Below are 20,027 nucleotides of genomic sequence, written 5' to 3'. Positions count from 1 at the left end.
ATGAGCCTTTGACGTACTCACTGCCGGCAATGCCACTTGTGGTGAGCAGCTGCTCATCATCAGTGTCCTCCATAACAGTGACCACCTCGCTGCCCAGGCTTCCTACAGCATCTACTTCCAGAAGGAGTTAGAGGAGGAAGAAAGCAGAGGTGACAATACCTAGCGCCCTGAGGAGCCTGGAAACAAAGGACTCGAAAGAGGAGTGGGAGGGAAGGAAGGCTCTTAAAGGCTGGGCTTTCTCACATTTTATTTTCCTTTAACAAGTGCAGGCTTGCTTGGATCCTCACATCCACACAAGGGCGTGTGTAGTTGCCAAGCTGCGTTTGTGTATGCAGCTATCACAGAGCTATGGAGTAACGGGTCCAAAAAGGGATTAGACAAATTCAGAGAGGGTAAGTCTGTGTTGGCTGTTAAACTTGGTGGTCTGGACACAACCCCAGGCCTAGAAAGCTTTTAAGTTGCTGGTTGCTGGAAGCCAGGAGAGGATGCCAAGCAGAGCCTCAGTCTCTGCATTTCCCATTCTTAAGGATCTTCCCTAAGGATTTCCTACTGGCCCTTGCTAGGATGCTGAGCTAGACGGACCTTTGATCTGACCGTGTTCCTCTGCCTTCATGTTGTTAGTCCCATATGTAATTTGGGCACAAAAGTGGGAAATGAGCTTAGCTGTGCTCCTCGATCCCAGCACCATCCCCAGCGCATGTAGGCTCTGCACTCCTAGCGTGTGCTGGCTAAAGGCTGGCGGCTACATGCATCGAGGAGGAATTCATAAATCTGTTACTGTTTTCACACTCCTGAGGTTCAAAACATTGTCTTTGCCAGAAACAATAGCCTTTCCGTCTCGCTAGATGGGAAGTGGGATCCCGCTGACTCGCTTTCTGCCACAGATGCTCCCGCTCTGTCAGTATTTCACTCTTTCTCTAAGGCGAGGTCCCATCCCTGCATGCAGTGATATATGAGCCAACAAACAAGCAAAGCATTTGCATCTGGACCACGGTTCATGGGCCACTTCATGGTACGTTGCGGACATTTGATTCCTGTGTTTACTGCAGGGTAGAAGCAAACACCCCATCCATGGGCATTTCAAAGACAAGCAACTAAGCACATGTTGCAGCGAAATGCCCTCCTCTTGGGGGCAGAGCTGCATTAGTAACAGATTTTGTCTGGCTCCTGCTGGCAGAAGGTAGGGTGGCACATGGCCCAAGGAGACACACCTTTCTGTGCAAGCATAGGTTGCCGCATGTGAAGGTGGGGGGCAGCCCATATTCCATGTCCTGGGGTAATTTTGTTCAGAAACAGGGCTCAAAACCAGCCATTTGAGTCATGTTTCTAAACACAACCCATCCCTCAGACTTCCCTTTCCTGCAACCCAGAGAGAGCATCTATTTGTGCTTCTGACCCTTTGCAATGCTCTCCCCGTGCTCCCTCGTCCTTCTGTGGGTCTGCCTCCTGGTCTGCCCAGACCATTTCAAGACAGGTTCCCCTATTCCTGCCTCTGGGCGCTTGTTGGCTCTCCTTTCCCCCTTCCACTGACACTCTCCAAAAATATTAAAGTAACCCAGACAAAGAAAACTTCAGCTCTTATGTCATTTGATATCCTATTCAAGTAGGTGTTGTGTTGTGTCCTCCAGTTCCAAGTGCTTGGTCTCTATCTGTTTCGGGCCAGGGCAGTGTTTCCCTGTTTTACATGTATGGTTTCCCAAGCATGAGGAGGCATAGATCTAATTCTGAGTCTACTGCTTAAATTTTCCTCTCCACCTACTTTCAAAAGACATCCTGCTATCTCATTTTCATATCATCCAGTGTGCTCACTGACAGCCAACAGGGAAGGGGGAAAGAAGGTATAACTGGGTACTGTGATATAAATTGAATTTCTTGAAGGATTTTCTTTGGACTTCAGATGAAGAATGGTTGAATTAGTTGACACTTCAAAATAAATAGATCTCACTACCTTTTCCCAGAATTCAGAGCAATATTGTTTTATCTGCCTTACATTGTGCCAGCAGGCCCCCTGTACATGCCTTTCTGCTCAGCCTGGCTGCAGTGAAGCTTTGATTTCATCCTCAGTTGCATGCAGATTCTTCCTCAAAAAGCATGTGGCCCTTTTCACTTTTCACTTCCTCTTCAGTTTCTCTTCTTTCATCTGTTTTGAAGTTTTGATTTGGCAGAGCTCTGCATGAGAGAAAAATGTGGAAGTTCAGACGAGGAGGCCTACGGCAACATGGGGACCAAGAATTATCAAACAGAAATTAAAAACTGAAATGACAGTGCAGCATCATTAGTGCTGGGTACATTTTGATGGCCAGAACAATGGTACCCAACACAATAGCTTATTGTTCTAGGTGAGTATGTGCTGTAATTGCTTCTGGGTGTAAACAGGTTCCTGCGTACTATGTCCTTTTATATAGCACTATATAAAAGCACTTAATAGTGCCAGCCCCAATCCTCCAAGCAGTCAATATACCACAGATTGCTACTTCTGATAAGGATCTACCTGGACTGGAAGAGATATCAAAAGCTCATTTATTTTGAGAAAGGAGACAATTTTTAAAAAGCTGGATGGAGGGTGGCTTCTCTAGATATTAAATAGCTGTACAAATGAACTCAAACAGAAAACCCCCAAAAAACTAGTTCATGTACAGCACATGGGTAGACAGCTAAACCACATGGAGCTCTCCCGCCTCCCTCCCTGTACATGAGGTAGCACTCTGACCAAGCATGTCATGTTGCAGGATTGGGGCTCAGCAAAACCTTCTGTAATGGCGGATTTCATTTAAGCATGCAAATTTCACACGCAGAACAAAAAACAAACAAAACAAGAAAACAGGATAATTGAGCCTGTAAAAAAAAAGAGTGGGAGGGTCCATACTTGTGGCTTGTGATCTAATTTGCTCAGTTTTACCAGGAAATCTTTTTCATGAGTGCCAGTTCTGCAACCATTCAGCCTCTGTTCCTTTCTGGCTCATGTCTCATCACCAGAAATAAAAAATCTTGCAACTGGAACTTAACAATTCCACTGCGAGGCATGAATCAGAAAGGAATCCAGAGTTCTTTCCTACAGCTCCATTAGCTCTGCAGTGCTAATAAAAATTATTTGTTGCTAGCAATTTTTTTGAGCAGAAAAGAGCTTTGCAAGACTTCTCAGAAAGGGATCTGCTCTAGGCATTTAAGACTTCATTTGCACACTTATTTTGCTGTTTGTTATTGCACTTTATAGTAGTTATTGATGGTGTGAAATATGTGAAGGTGTTATATGTAGAGCACAGCAAGAGGCATTTCGTGACTCTATATTTAATGAGTATTTCTGTCTGTTCTCGTGGGAGCATGTGTCGGTAATGCACAATGCAAGTCAAAAAGACTCTATGGTGCTCAACTCTTAAAGTGCATTACAAGAGTATTTTTTCCTGCTTTATATAACAACGTGTAAATGTCTTGGTCTCACAAACTGGGCATTGTTTTTCCTGCAGATAAAACCAGAACCATTCTGGGTTGCATGATATGAAGGGATGACCGAAGTGACTAGGAGGTAAGATAGCCAGCTGAGAACCTCGGCTGTACACAGGGAGCAGAGCAGACTAGATTCAATCCACTGTGTCGCTACTATGACTGACAACTGCTGAGCAGATTTTAGACTACTGAGGCAAAAGTCCCATTAAAACCAACAGACCAACAGAAATTTTGCCTGAGTATGGAATGCAGGGTAGGACTCTTTATTTGTTCACTAGGGGAGGAAGTAATGCCACAGTAAGAAAGCTGTTCTTGTAAGTTATTTATTGCTGAGTTTGGAGTTGGTTAGGATTTGTGCCAGCTACTAAATCACTGCAGGTCATGGAAATTTTATTTTTAAGCATTGCTCTTTTGGATGCCCCAAAAATTGCTTTAGCTGTGAATTATTCTGAAAGAGCATGACCAATAAAAATGTGCGAACCATAAATCAGAGCCAACATGTCCCTGCTGGAGAACCTGAATATAAAATAGGAAGCCAGAATCAGGACTACTAGGAAATAGGTTCCTTTTTTTTTTGCAGGTACAGGTAAGTGTAAATACTGAGCCTAAGTTTTCAAAGGGGATGCCTCAATTATTCTGCAAAATCTGTAGGTTCCTGCAAAAAAATAATGTTTATGTGCCCAAGCAACTTCTCTGCATCCTCTATATATTTTGCTTTCTTCTCCCCTCTATTCTATGCTCTCAGTTTATTGTGTGTCCACAGAAAGCCTGGTTACATCTTATCTGTCCCACATCTAGCACTGTTGTAAAACAACCCATCTCATAGAGTTCCTTCTGAGATGCAATAGAGAGGACAAGATTGAGATGCTCATGGAATCTCTAGATCCTCTGCAGCTCAACTTTCTTCAGGTAGAAGCCTGAATAGAAAAAGAAGGAGAGTTTGCCAGCAAAAAAGTCCAAACACGCAAGGCAGTGGATGTTATACCCCTTCCAAGTTATTACTTCATTCAGCACACCCTGTTGCTCTGAGAGGCCTTGAGCCCATGGAAACCTGTCCAGGCAGGGAAGCACGCTACTGCTGAGAGGTCTGGATCTGTCTGCCAACAATTGACTCTTGTGTCAGTAAAGCATTTGCTAGGATTTTTACAAGGTGAGGCTTAGGAGAATCTTGCTCCTCCATTTAAGCACCTGGAATTCAGGTGCTGGATGGAAATATTAAGTAATGTGAAAATAATTCTGTTCACGATGTGTGTCTGTGGGTGGCAGTGTTCACACCTCCACTTACAGCTTCCCTCGATGTCTCTTTAGACATGCTGGATTGTCCTCCTGAAGCACCTACCTTTGTCCACTGACTCACATGTTGAACTGACTGATCCTAGGGACATCCCCCAAATGAAATCTCCAAAGTAGCCTGTTGTAGATAATACCAAAATGTCCCTTGTTGTATGACTGCTCTAGCCAGAAGTGATGGGAAAGAAAATACTCAGGTTGGTTTGTGCCATTTGACACTTCTTTTTCCCTACCTAAAAGCTGCTGAGCCGAGGTGGATGCTCCTGGGAAGACTGCGACTCTCCGTCTGTGAAGCTGTGTTGACAGTGTCTCCAAACAAGTGGTACTTTGGCATTTTGTCATCAACAGCCCCAACCAGTGCTGGTCCAAAGTGGATCACAACTCTGATCAGGTGGTATGAATCAAAAAGGACATGTGATACACCATATCAGTTTCTCATTGTCATTACCTAAAATATTTATCAGTCCTTCTTGAACAACCATGCCATGTGCAACCTTGAACAGGCTCTTCCTCACCTCCCATTCTAGGGACTAAATAACAATTTACTCCTCTGCAAGAACCCATGCCCTTGCTTGCAGAAGCAAGGATATAGCCTTGGGCTGATGACAGGGAGTGCATTGTTTGTAAGGAGAAGAGGATGATGATGTGTAGCAGTTTAGCTACTCTCCTACCTTGTGACTGTCACACTGGTAATAGCAACTGGCAGAAGAGAAGAAGGGATTACAGCCCCATTGTACCTATGGCAAACATCACTTTGGACACCTCTCCACTGGACTGTTCTCCTCATTACCCAGTACGCTAAAGTTAGTGTTCTGTGTATATACGATTAATGTTATGCTTTTGTAGCTGGCCAATAAAGAGTTGTAAAATTCCATATTTTCAATGAACAATTTAACACATGCCCTTGTATAAGCAGCTCTTACAAGCAAGGAGTAAGTGCAAAATAAATCATTACATCAATTATCTTGTGTCTGTGCACGAGTTACTAAATGACTTTCTAGTTATCCCTAAACACAAACACCAGTAATGACAGAGTTTGTACTCATTTCTCTAAACTGTCAGTGAATGGATTACTTGGCTATTGTTAAATGCATGTTTTGGTGCATTACTGAATTCTGGACTGCAAAGTTCTTCCTGCTGCAAAATTAAAGCCCCACAGCCTGAATTCAGCATGGCATTTAACATGAATATTAACCTGAAGTGCAAGTATGTTGACCTTCACTGGAACTTGAGGTCTTGCTTAAATATCTTCCGATGTATAACATCTATTTCAAAGCAAGAATTCAGTCATTCCTACCTGAATGGGCTCCTCAGTCATGGGGTTCATGATCTCTTGGGGGAAAATCCCATACCAAATGCAAGATTGGCTACTCCTAGTGCATGGCTAGTGATGGGGACTGTGACACCTCCAACCACCAGGTATTCATCTCCTATTGTTTGATCGTGACAGCAGGAAATTCTACAGTCATAAAATGCCCAGTCCCTGCAACTCACTGAAGTCAATGGAAAAGCTCCTATAGATGTGAAATGGACTCAAATAACCGCCCAGTCTTATGAGGTGCTAAGTGCTTCCATTTCCGTTGAAGGCATAGATGTCCACCCACTGAAAGGATAAAGAGTGACCCTTGTCATGAATTGAATCAATTTCAAAGATTGCCCAGTGACAAATTTTAGTTTGGGTTTTTTTACATGAATGAGTGAAAGGGAAATTGAAAATATCTCTAAATTCTTATCTCAAAGCATTGAAAAGAGTGAGAGTGTCACTCTACAAGAACTGATGGTTGAAGTTCTGAAGGAACAATGTCCACCCCAAATTTTCAGCTCATCACTTCCTATGATCACCACAGATTCTGTTTGATTAGACAGAAGAAAACTCATCATAAAAACAAAACAAAACAAGCAAGCGAACAAACCACAAAAAAAACCCCAAACCCAAAACACCAAAGAAAGCAGTAATATAAACACTTACTTTATAAACTCTATGGACATTGCCTAATCAATCAAACTTGGAATACATTGAATTCAGTATGTTCACTGTTTGGATGGGCTCACAGACAGAGCAGGTATTTGTGAATGTCACAACATCACTGAAGAATACGGTGCAGAAATGAAATCCTCCTGAGGAAGAAGTCGGCTCTTAGATGTACATTTCTTCATAAAGGCTTCTATTCTTATTTGACTAAGTCAGTAATAGACTTTGACAACAGATTTCTGCAACTTGCCAAAATCCTATCAATTGGTTTAATAGCTGAAGAAAAGCTCCCTGTAAGCACAGGAAAGATTCCCATCTTTCTCTGTTTGGTAGCTGAATTACACTGACATGTGGTGTGGACACCTCACTTCCAAGTTTCTTTTGACTTCCAAGCCTGAGTGTGATAATATCCTCAGCCATGTTGGGCAGAATTTGAGTCCTTTCTACTTTGCACCTCTTTACAAAGTCATTTCTTGAGACAGGATTATTCTGAAGTGCCAGTGCCCGGAGCCACAGAGCAGACATGCTAAACAGTAGGATGGGACCAAAGGAAACTTATATCCTGTGTTGTGGAGGTGTGCTGTGGAGTCACGGACTGACAAGTTGGGGACCTGCTAACAAGATACCTCAGCTCCTTTTCCACTCGGTGATTTTTCCTGCCTATGGAAAGCAGTGAGCTGGGGCTGGGTGGGGAGCCAAGGGACATGGTGCATTGTGGAGTTGGGAAGGGTGAGGATATAGATCTGCACCCAGGAATTTAGGAGCACTCTTGTGCCTCCCAGTTTAGCCGTAATCAGAGAATCTCTCTGAACCCCTATTTTCAGTGAAGAATTAAAGGCGTAAATTTGTAGAAATAACGCCAAATTCATGGTCACCATTTTGTGCAGTCAAGTTTTGAAGCTCAGAGTTCTAATACAAATAAACACATGAAAAGTGTTTAAAAGGCAGCAAATTATGTGTACTAAGTAAAGACACCTCTGACTGGAGTAGCTAAAAAGCTTTTGCTTAGCAAGTGTTGGATGGGACTTTGCTGAGTTGGTTTATTTCAGGTTGAAAACAAAGCAATACACATGCCACAGATGCCCCCCTTTCCTGCTGTGGACTACTTCTACTTCTTCGTAACAGGGTTGTCTTTTGAAAAACTTCGTATCAGTGGTACTCAGGCATAAATTTACGATGCAACTCTCATAGCTGGAGTTCCCAGGCAAGGCCTGTTCTTCATGTGCAGCCATCTGTTCCCCATCATCATAGCTGTAAGGGTCCCTGATGATGCTTGTATGCTCTGGGTGTTGTAATTCATCATGTAGAGAAAAAGGATACCTTGGGACTGCTCTGGTAAATACACTGTTACAAAAGGAGCTGCAAAGTTTAAGACCAGATATACTAGAAAACCCATAAGCAGAGGAAAAGAAAGCATCCTGCAGTACCTGCATCCACCTTTTTCCCTTCCTTAAGCTGATTCCTTAAGCTTCCTTAAGCTGATGTGTTTCAGCAGCATGGCATACAGCAAGTTCTCTGTCTTTTCTGCCTCCAAATTCTTGGAAGGGATCCTGAGCTCTTCCTTTTTCCTCTCCAGCTGGTTTGAAAGCTCTGTCTCTGCCAGGTGCCACTGGTTCATCAGGACAAGGTTCCTTGTGGCATCATGAGGTGCAGTGTCAGGGAGTTGCATCTTCAGCTCCTCTAGTTACGCCAAGCTGCAGAGCTTGGGGGAGCACAAGTACATCATGTACTGCATGGACTCCATCCAGATCATCCATCCTTTAAATAAAAGCATGGGCCAATGCTACTACCAACACACACATTTTTTTCCTTTACACCTTCCCAACCCATGGATTAGTCTGAGATAAAAACAAAACAATCTAGCAATGCTTAATATTTTTTAGGCACATCTAGTAGTACTTGTCCCAACATACCAAGACACTTGGGAAGGAAAGCTGCAATAATAGGCCAGTATAAACAACTGAGTAAAGCCTCCTGCACAGGCTGAGGTACAGCCGTGGCTTCTTTTCATCACACTTCCCCACAGAGAGAGCTATACCTTATTCATTGGCAACACTATGCTCTCTCCTTGTTTCCATGCCCTAGATGTAGACTATCAGCTCCCCTGTGAATTTGGCTGTTGCATCTGGCCACAGAATAGGAGAAGACCATAACTAGCCATCCAGGAAGAGCTTTCCCAAAAGGCTTTCTAGGAAACATATCCTGCTCTTGCCACAAACCCGTCATGTCCAGTCCCTGCCCTATGACACAATAAATGCAGGACTTGTTTCATGGAGCAGTATCAGAGACACTTGGAAGGTTTTCCACGCATGTTAACAAACAACTGCCATCTTCATGGAGAGATGGACAAGGTGTTTCAAAAGAAACTGTTAGGATCAAGGATGGAGCTAACATCATTGTAATGATACATTAATGAAAAGATTTTTTAATGTGTTCATTGGCAACCCATCTTTGTTCCCACTGAAGTCAGCACTAAAGCTCTCACTGGGAGCAGCTATGACAATGCAAAGAGAATCTGAGCATACCAGAAAATGACATTTAGGATCTTGGGTGCTTGGGAATGTATCACACTTCTTTTTCTATAAAACACATATTCACAAAAGCTTAAGTTGCTCAATTTTTTGTTAGTTTTGGGTCTGTTTGTTGGGTTTTTTTTTCTTCTCCTCTCCCTGCTTTCATTCCACAAAGACAGAAAAGATACTCTGAGCTTCAGCACAGACTGGTTTCTCCACAATTTAGATGAATTTTCTCCTTTTGCTTTAAGAACAAAAGCTGATGATACATTTCCTCCAGCTGAAAATGGGGAAGGTAAGTGGTAGATGGGTGATGGCAAAATATTTATCTAAACAGGTCCCTGGGTTCCATATTCCTGATGTGAATTTCTGAATATTCATATCTGCTTGCTTGATCCACAGCTGAAGGAAGGAAGGTAGGAAGGAAAGTTACAAATAAAGATGGAAGTTTTTTTTAGGAAGGCAGGAAGGCAGGAAGGCAGGAAGGCAGGAAGGCAGGAAGGAAGGAAGGAAGGAAGGAAAGTTACAAATAAAGATTAAAAAACCCTCTTTCAGAAGAAATGTAAGATAATGCCACAATGTATATCTGCAGATGTGTGTGGATGGGGGAGAAAAGGAAAGACTGATATCATGGTGAGAGAGGAAAAGAAAAAAAAAAAAAGACACACTGGATGATGTGCAGCCCTGTTTCTTATCCCCACTTTAGGAGAAGGGCATGCTGCTACTATTGTCTTGAGGAAAGATCTCAGAGGGACAATGTTTATGTCAGCACAGTTGACACCAGATTAAGGCACTTAATGTAGGGACATCATCACACTTAATGTAAGGACAGCGTCACTCTAAGTCCCCTCTATAGTCAAGGTTTAAAGACAGGCACTCTAAGAGCCTGATGTGTTCTCTGAACTCTGAACCTCTGAAGACGGTGTTCTGGCAATCTCCGTCCGCCCACTGACTACAGAGGGGTCCTCAGCTGACCAAACTCTTAACTGCTGTGCTTCAATTTCTGACAGATTTGTGACTCTGCAGATGCCAGACTTCTGCTTCAGTCTCAGCCCCTTCCCTTGGGAAACACTAATGATGAAGATCACAAAGCCCCAGTCTCCCAGTCCTGAAGTACATCTCACTTTGAGAATGCTGACTAAGCTGGTTTTCATTTCCCAGGTATATCAACGCAAGCATCAAGTCAACAATGTGGTGTTCCTTGATTTCCAACATTAGGTAAGAAAGAGTCTGCAAAAAAAAAATCAGTCTATCCATCTGCATCAATTTCACAGTAAGGCTGGAGCAATTCATGCCAGGTAAGGAGCCAGCCCATAGACTTCTCTGAAATAAAGTTTTAGTTCCATGTTCAAACTAAGTATATTGCCTTACTGCTTCATCAAACACAGCATGGGAAGGAACTGCACAGCAGAATCTTCTGTCTTCAGCCCAAAGCTTCTCTGGATAAACAGGATCAAAAATAATTTACAAGTTCCCTATAAAAGAACATAACAACAAAATAGAGACACTAAGACCAAGGAGAGGATTTTGGGGCATAAGCGGTGCTGAAATAAAAAAAGTCTTGCTGGAGGTGTTGGATGCCTTTCTGCTCTTTGTAACTTCAGAAACCTTCTTTATAATAAACTGGTCCCAGAGCATCAGTCAATTAATAAAAAATTATTTTTATTTTCCACAAAACAAAATATCTTAACAAAACTGATTTGCAGTTACTTGCCAAACTTTTCCATGGGGCGATTTTTATGGGAAAATAGAAAACAGTTTTGTTTTCAGATTTTCAAGGAAAATGGAACTATTTCAGTGAACCCTCATTTTACTTTGCCTGCAGAAATGTTTTTGTTACACTTTTCATCAAAAAAAAAAAAAGAATTGAAAATGTGGCTAGTTATTTTATTTTGGTAAGGAAAGAAACATAAGCTAATGCAGTAGCTTGAAATATATCTATGAAGCAGGCTGAAAGTGATTTTTTTTTCATTTCTTGTGACAATGTGCGCATACATTGTATTATCCTTGGTGAATGCAACCTTACCTAAGTAAAGCAACAGGTTCATACTGGTGTGCCAAGGGAGAGCCATAAAGCATCACAAGGAAGATGAAATGGGCCTGCCTGAACCCAGGTACTGTCACATGCAAATTAGCAATAACCAAATTAATTTTAATTTCCCAAAGTAAATATAAAAGCAAAACATCAGAAAACCTTACTTATCATGCTGAAACTGCTCTCCAATGCCAAATTTCTGCCCACAACATGGTTTTATGGAGGCTGTAGTAAGACTAGAAAACAAGTTTTGTGAAAATGCTGCCAGAAAAAGATCCTGCACCTAATAATGCAAACAAGTTTTTTATTGCTGTACAAAACTCCTCTGTATAGCGCTGGAGGCTACCTCAGTGACTTGTGAGATGACGCTTTCTTCATTACAAATATTCTCATGAACACAGAAAAGCAACAATTGCAGTTCATGTGGCTTGGTAGCAATGGCAGTAACTTGGCTGCCTCAGCCCATTGAAATTCTGCGGCTGACCAAAGTACAGTTATTTTCTAATTGCCAGTGGAAGAGTTCAAAAAGAAGCCAAAGACAGTCCCAAAAAAACCACTGAACTGTAGCACATCTGGGAATGTATATGAATACATATTGTATATGAATTCTGTCATGTTCTAGATCCACGATCCTTAAAACTGAGATCCTGTCTTTAGTCAGTGTACATATATATACATGTGTGCGTGTGCATAAACACTAGTGGTGGTAGTAGACAGCCATCAGCAGTTCGTATCTGTTGATAAGTATCATCCTGATAAAGAATGAACTGTTTCTTCCTCTTCACCATCCTTCCAAACATCAATGTCCCATCTGACACCATCTATCAAAGATGTGTTGCATTTTTTTCACTTCAGACACTTCTCTGGAAAGCTAACTGAAAGCAATTCTTGTCTCGTCCTCTGGTTGTATAAGCAACCACAGCAATTATATAACTGCTGAAAACCCCACCTCCTTTCAGGACAAAATGTACACAAAATAATTGAAAGAAACAAAAGGACATCCAGAATATGTATTTTTCCTGAGCAGCTAACCCAACGCATCTCACGATACAAATAAAAGTTAAGCAAAAGCTCTACTACAATCAGAAGCAAATAAACTCACTGCACATCATGGTCTGGCTGCATTTAGACAAGAAAACCTCTCCCACCAAATCCAAAATCTGCAATCCTTGAATAAATCAATGACATCATCTTTGGTGACTCACTGCCTACAATATTTATATTCAGCAGGCTGTCTCCCTCGTGGGAAAGTGTCTGTACTGCTGAGACCCATAGCTCATTCTGATCCTTGTACAGGAGGTAAAAAGGATGTTCTCTCACCTTGCCTTAATTTCACACACTTTGCACAATATCCCAGTAGGATTCTTCTCAATTTCACAACAACGTTGAACAGTTCTTTGTCTCCTGAGAAGCTTCATCTTGTGCTGTCTAGGGAGTAGCATAGAGAAGAACATATGTGAGTGTGTTCATGTTCCTGTGTATGACATGAATCATCTTGGTAGACTGTTTCAACATGATATGCTCAGATAACATGAAGGCTGAAAGATAAGCACTTACTAAACATGACATGGCACTGGTGCATGCAATATTCATTTTGCTTCAGTCTGTGAAAGAGTGATGATACATTCTTTCATTACATTCTGGTACACCCTTTCTCAAATACTCTCTTACACATTTTTGTTATGTTTTCCCGTTATCTGAGCTGGTCACCCCAGGCTCCCTTTATAGTCACTAAGAAGAAACAAGGCATTTCCGCAGTGCAATTCATCTCATCTGAAAATAGATATCTAAAATATGACAGCTGAATCACACTTGAGAGGTACCCTTCAGTCATTTACACCTGTATAAAATACAGCCACTTGGCTTGATTTAGCTCACAGAAAATTGCCCTGCGTGAATGGCAAGATAAAGGACAATCCAAGTCATCCATCCCCATCCCTCTTTAAACTTCAAGGCTGTAATGTGTGTTATCTCTAAGATATTTCTGGTAGATGAAAAGAACCTCCAAAATGGCAGAGGAAATTGTAAGCAATTTTCCTCATTTCTGTAAATCATTGAATGAACCTCATCATTATCTTTATGAAAGGCTCCATTTTCTGAATTTATGGCCGTCCTTGTTTTCCTCTTTGGGGTGTTAAACTTCCACAGCACAAGGAATACTATGTGTTTCTCTCCCCCTTTGCACTCCTCCTTTTCTTCTTGATTTAAAATTTCCATTGTCACTTCACTGTTGAAGAACTCTCTGGCAACAGACTCTAGGTTACCTGATTTAAAAGCAGTCACAGCTTTGTATTGTGGCCTAATGGTTTAAGTAAATGATTCTACATCAAAGCCTGCCATTTTTTGGAGTTTATTGATGAAACATCTTTTCTCTTCTCCCTCTGGCTCAACCTGCATTTTTGCTGTTACCTAGCTCATCAACAGGACTATTGGGTATAAAGTATGCCATATAAGGGACAATTATAACTGATTTAATAATTATATATATTCCTGCAACTTTGTAAATCTCAAAGAATTTTAGTCAAGGTATAATGATTCCAGATTTACACCAGAAGAACCAAATTCAACATCTGACTCAGAATTTCATCCAGAGTAAAAATGGTTCAAACTGTGAAGCTTCTGTGTGCATGTGCTGGTGGGGGGTGGAAAGCGCAAGAAAATGGATGTCTTTCTGAAATGGAAACACCAGGCAATTTTATAATTATATTACTAAAATCTGGGAAAGCAAGTTGTGTCTCCCACACTCAACATAAAATTATAAACCCAAAAATATGATGTTCATCTGACCCTTTGAATGCTATCTCAATTATTTTCTGTCTATGGTATTTATAAAGTATCTGTCACTGCATACAGGCACCAGCTGCATAACCACAGCTATTTGGATATGATCAAGTTAAAGCCACAGGACTAAGAGTAACAACCATTAATTTCTATTATGGTTCCCACTGCCCACAACAATGTGATGCTCACAGTAATACATACAAACATACAGAAAATAAATCCTGATCTTCAAATGAACAACCAGTGCTGTCTCTTTGCAAGTGTATATGTCTTAAACATCAACCAAGATCTCAGATCTCAGGCACTTTTAAGCACAGATAATGCAAATCATGTGTTGAATCCAATGCAGAGCATTTCTAGACATACACCGGTATGGCTCACATAGGCTTTGTTCATTCAGCCCCTTCTAGCATCGATTGCCCTGGCAATGGGAATACCATTCCCAGCCTGCCCAAGAAGTGTGTCAGCACCCTACCTACTGGTCAGATCTGCCAGCTGTGCTGCTCGTGTAACTGCTCCCCATCTATGTCATCTAAAGCCTGGCACGTAGAAACACACTGCCATTTCAGAGGAAAAAAATAGGGAGGAGTAGGAGGGGGCTGGAGTTGAAAAACTGAAGTATTTTATATTATGGATCCCTGCATGTGACTACACTTCCTCAGAAGGTGTCCTCTATTCACAGGTTTCCTTGAAGCAAGACTGTCAGGGCATGTCTGGCCAGGTGCAGCGCACATGAGGTAGCACTTCTGCCTTACCTGGCATGACATGACAAAGGCCTCTCCTGGCAAAATAGGAGTGAAGAAGCATTACTCTCTCTGTCCTTCTTTCCACACGAAAAGATGGTGCATTCATTTCAGAAAGGTGAATACCCAGATTTTTTTTCAAAGCAGAACTTCATAGCATTTCCAAAGACCTACAGACACTAAAAATATCTTGGGCATATCAGCTGCTGGTGAAATCAGTATACTACCCACTTAACCTAAAAGATATGTCTTGAGCAAAGATCAGGAAAATAACCTAACCTACTGGAATGAGGCACCCCCTTTTATTTGCTTCATGGAGTTTTGTATTTATATTTTGAGATATGACTAATGAAAACCAAGGCTAGTTTGGGGCAAGCCACACAGAAGTGCTGCCTGTCTCTCATGAGCTTTGGTTGTCCACAGGGAGAAACAGAGAGGGCTGTTGATCTTGTGCAAGTGTGAATCCAGAGAACAAGGCACTGCCTTTTCACGCAGAGATGTTATGCTCTCCATTAGCCTGAGCAGTGGTGTTCATTTCCCCATCACTTTGTAGGGACAACCTCTAAGATGGGCTTGAAGGCACCTGAACCGAGCTCCACATGAATGAGTGAACAGTCTGTGGAGTTATTCAGTTCCTGGAGGCAGATATATATACCTGGTCAGCTGAATAACTGCAGACTCCATTTGGTCCATCGGCTAGATATCCATTGTCTTTCATGGGAGCTTAGACATCTGACTTACGTGTGGACACCGACATATAGACACCCGAACTTAAGTGTCCACACTGTCTACAGACTGGATCTGAATGGGGGCTACATATCACTGCTTAGTTTTGCACAGGCATGCTGATGCCCAGTGAAGCCTATCTGTAAGAAGACCGATTAGATCTAGCCATCTGGAACTGTCACTTTGGCATCAGAGGGAAAGCCTGGGTCTAGTGCAAAGGTGGTGTGTAGAAGTAGATTATATATACACATGCCCTTTGCATGTCCTTTCACCAAACCCAGGTGAAAGACCCTGTCATCTGCAGGACAAATCCTCACAGGGCTTACCCTGGGATGGGAAATGATTCCCTCTTGCCCTCAGAGAGAGGCTACAGGCAGATCTGCCACAATCTGGCATCTTGGTCTGACAGCAAGGTCTGCCAGGAGGCACTGGGATAGCTGTCAGTGCTCTCTAAGCCATAGAGAAGTAGCAAACTGTCTTTACTTAGAGTGTCACAGGCTTCTCGAATCAGTAACATCATCATACGCAGCATAGCTCATGAAGGTGGGTTTGACTCCTGCCTCTGTTCTGGAAAATACAGAGGATAATGACTTCAGGTAACATACAGGGAAAATCATCCAATCTAGTTCCCTCTGAAAATGATCCTGCCAGTGATAGGGCTGAACATAGGAGAACCAGAAAGCAGGGCCCAGCATTCTCTAAACTTCTTGATTTTATAAAAGCAATTTCCAAGGAACAATAAAGAAATTGAATCAATCCCTGTCAAGAGGTCTTTGGAGTGGTGGGCTGAGGGGAACGCAGGGGGCATGCAGGGGTTCCTCTGTGCTTTCTCCAGGAGGTATGGTTCCTCAAACAGAAATGCAAGTGGAAAAAAACGCCATGTAAGAAAAGAAAATGTAGTCCTTTAGCCTTATCTCTTTATGTTTGTTTATCCTAAGCATTTTCAACTCAGTGCAGAGCTCTCTACTCCTTCCCTGTTGAGAAAGAAGATCCATAGATGCTCTAGATAAGAAAACTAGGCAGAAGGCCACAAATAATCATTCCTCAGAGCATGTGTGTAGCCTGCGTACCTCTGCATCTTCTGCACTTGAGCAACTTCCAGAGGGCCCAGACAAGACCCTGGTCCTGGTGTGTCAGATGCTACAAAAACCTGCATAAAAAAGAGTCTCTGGCCCTGTGGGAGCAGGCAAAGGCTGAAAAAGAAAGAAAGATGGCATGAGTTTAGAGGAGTTGTTAACACCAAGGTTTCAAAAGTAGGTTTTCGATACCTGGTTTGAAATACTTCAGAGGACCTGATCACCAAGTATCTTAAGCTGAATACCTAAAATCACTAGAAGTTTTGGAAAACCTTGACCTATACCACTGTGTTATGATAAACGATATTTACCTCTACACATTCAGGTAGAATGCTCAGAGAACATTCAGGATTGAATGCTCATCTCTTAGTGCCCTTCCCTACATTAAATGTCATTCTTATCTATCTAGTGAAACTCCTGATAGAGGCAGGTCCTGTCATGATTGCTTTCTAGATCTGAGATACTAATGGCATAAAGCAGCCAGTATTGAATTCAAATATCTTCCCAATGCTACTGAGGTTGATCTAATTTGCAATCCTTTTCTGATGGCCATATAAGCATTATCAAAGCAGCATAAAAACTACAGAGGAAGGGACAGAGGTACATTCGGGCTACCCACAGTGTGCTTAAATATATGACTCCTTTCCACTGGATTTGAGCAGCTCTGGGTAGCAGGCAGGCTGAACGGCACATTGTTCCAAGATATCATACATGTTGCAAAGAAAAGATTTGCAATTTATTTCACCTACCTTTGGATTGCTAAAAGTCACGCATGTAGCCAGAGCTAATTGCCTAGAGTCCTTTTATAGACCGTGAGAGAAAGGTATTTTCAGAAGGTGATTCATCCTACCCTTCCTACCCCAGAGATGAATAGCCTGTATGAATGGCTGTCAGCCTCCGGTGACTGCACAGGGAGCCAAGGCATGCTTTATACTAGATGGATAACTCTTTAGATGGTAAGAGTCATCCCAGCCAGGGTTATACAGGTTGAATATGAGTCCATGTACCCTGTCCAGAAGAGTTCACATGCATGCATTTCTTTAATAGAAAATGCTTATATCAGTCAGTCCACTTCTTCTGCATCCTGTTGTATTTTGGCTACATCTATCATTACATTTCTTTTCCTATTCTCCTGACATTAATGCCGTAAAGCACTACTGGAGAAATACAGTTATACTGGGGGAAGAAGGAGGAATAAAACACAGTGTGCAAACCCATTTCAGAGGCTGAGAGCAGAAAATCAGAGCACAGGCAGAACAGCCTGAGTGTTTCTGGCGTGCTTGCAGGCACAACACAAGTAAACATCTGAAAGACAAAACTACTATCGTCTCAGCACAGAAAGCAAGCTGCCAGATCCAGACAAAAATGAGTGTGAGGCCCAACCGAAGCATGTGTGTGCATGCTGAAGAGAGCCAGAAAATCTCTACAAATGTCACTATCCACTGGTTTGTTATACAGGCCCCAGAGGCCAAGAACTTGACTCTCGGACCTTTTTTGTGCAAACTGTGACATCTCAGACTCATATCAAGAGCTTTCTATATGTTTTGGCTCAATATCTGCTCCCAGTTATGTTGGTGGAAGGAACTTCAGATTCACACCAACCTAACAGAGTTTATTTTGCCATCTGTCTGTGTTTAGTCTTCATATTAATAATTAAGGCAAGCAATGCAGATTGGGATGGAAATTCTTCCCTGAGGAACAGAGCTGTGTGCTGTGCAAACCACCTAGCAGCCACTGAAACTGTTGTTTCAAATATTAGTAGAGAATATTAGTGAGAAAGCTCACTACTCATTTTTCCATAAGTATCAGCATTTCTAGGATGTCCATTGCCATGGGCCCATTATTTAAAATTTCTGCTGAACAAGAGCATGCCCAAAAAGTAACGGGCTCAGTTAATAACAAGCTGTGAACTTTGTGAGGGTTTTTTGAGCTATAAATGTACTTTCTGCGGTCTGTTAATGAAATCATCTTTCCTGTCAATGAAACAGGGCCACAGAGAGGAGAGTTGCATGAGTTTCCCCAATGGAGTTTTTCCCAGCCACACCACAGCGCAGGGTTATTTGCACAGAGGCCCCTTCACTGGCTCAGGAAACCCTTCCAGTCAACTGCCACCTCCCTCAAAAGGACTGTCGGCATTTAGCGTGGCCTCGGCTCATGGCTTTCCTCCACCCAAGAGAGGGGTGGTGGGTCACCATCGAACCAAGAAGGTCTCTGTCAGCCATTCGCCGCTTTCTAACACAGGTTGTCCATATGAACAAGTCTGGTTTATGATATGCAACACATGAAATCCCAGAGGGGAAAGGTGAACCTGGTAATAGGTAAAGGCATTATTAATCTCACAGACAAATGCATCTGTCACCGCCGATGTGGGATGTCTTTGCCTCTTCTGAGTTGTTTCCTGATTTACACTGAGCACAAGCCGCTCAACTTCTACGGGGATATGACTCAGCACTGAATTTTGGCACAGGCTGCTCAGAATTAATTATAATGGTGAAGTGCAGAGCTGTGGGGGCCCCAATTTTATTGATAATCCTCCTCACCGCATAGTCAGATTTTAAACCCCTTTGACCCCATTACAAAAGTCCCCGTTCAGGACCAGTACGTATCTTCTGGAGGATAAAACACTTACTTGAGTTTTTTCCCAGGTCTCTTTACCAAAGTTCTCTATAATAAGAGATTTCAGACAGGAATTGATAAATCCATACTAAAGGGAGGGAAAACTTTAACATATTATACCTCATGGAATAAAAGGGGAAAAACAGAGCTCTTGTAAAGCTAGTTAAAATGTAATGGCAAGCCTCTAAAGAAAACAACAATGCCCTCATTTTTGTGTACATTTGTTTTTTTAATAGCTCTGCTCATTTTGACCCCTGGTCCTAAATTCTTCACATCAGTAATTCAAGTTTCCATAAAGAAAACATAGAAAATTTTGAAGCCACAGTGTAATTAAAGACAGTTACAAGAAAATAATCTCTGGGTAATTTGAATCCTTTTAGAACCAATATAGCTAAACTATTGACAGAATAAAGAGGGGAAATTAATGGATCTCATATCAGACTTGAGTGAAAGGCAACTGTTTTGTTTGGGAAAACCACACAGCAATTGGCATTTAAATCTGACTTACAAAGCTCGCTATTGAATTTTTTTTAAGTGTTCTCTCACCGCATATTTTCATCTTAAACAGTGATACTGAAAGAAGCTTACCATGGTTTGGCTGTCTGCTTGCAGTTTCTGCAAGGCAGGTGCTCTCGGCTCTTTGCAGCAATGAAGTTGCTCCTGCTTGTTGCTGTTCTGGCACACCAACTGTGAGTTTCTTTTCTTCTTTGTTTCTTTTTTTATAGCACATCAGTTTTGAATGTCTAGAGGCCATGGTACACAGGACCGAGAGACCCACAGAGAAATATAAACCCCAGCGTTTGTCTTTCTACATATCCTTTCCCGGGAGAG

The 20,027-nt window shown here is 42.1% G+C and overlaps 1 pseudogene; it reads right to left on the bottom strand.

The window, feature by feature from the left end:
* Positions 1 to 2,026: 2,026 nt before the first annotated feature.
* The window catches only part of LOC103913482, an 80,999-nt pseudogene continuing 62,998 nt past the window's right edge, over positions 2,027 to 20,027 (bottom strand).

Source organism: Pygoscelis adeliae, unplaced genomic scaffold, assembly GCF_000699105.1.
Source record: "Pygoscelis adeliae isolate BGI_AS28 unplaced genomic scaffold, ASM69910v1 Scaffold32, whole genome shotgun sequence".
In the NCBI taxonomy this organism is placed as follows: Eukaryota; Metazoa; Chordata; class Aves; order Sphenisciformes; family Spheniscidae; genus Pygoscelis; species Pygoscelis adeliae.
Note: the sequence above shows the minus strand (reverse complement) of the source record. Positions and strands in the feature narration are given on the sequence as shown.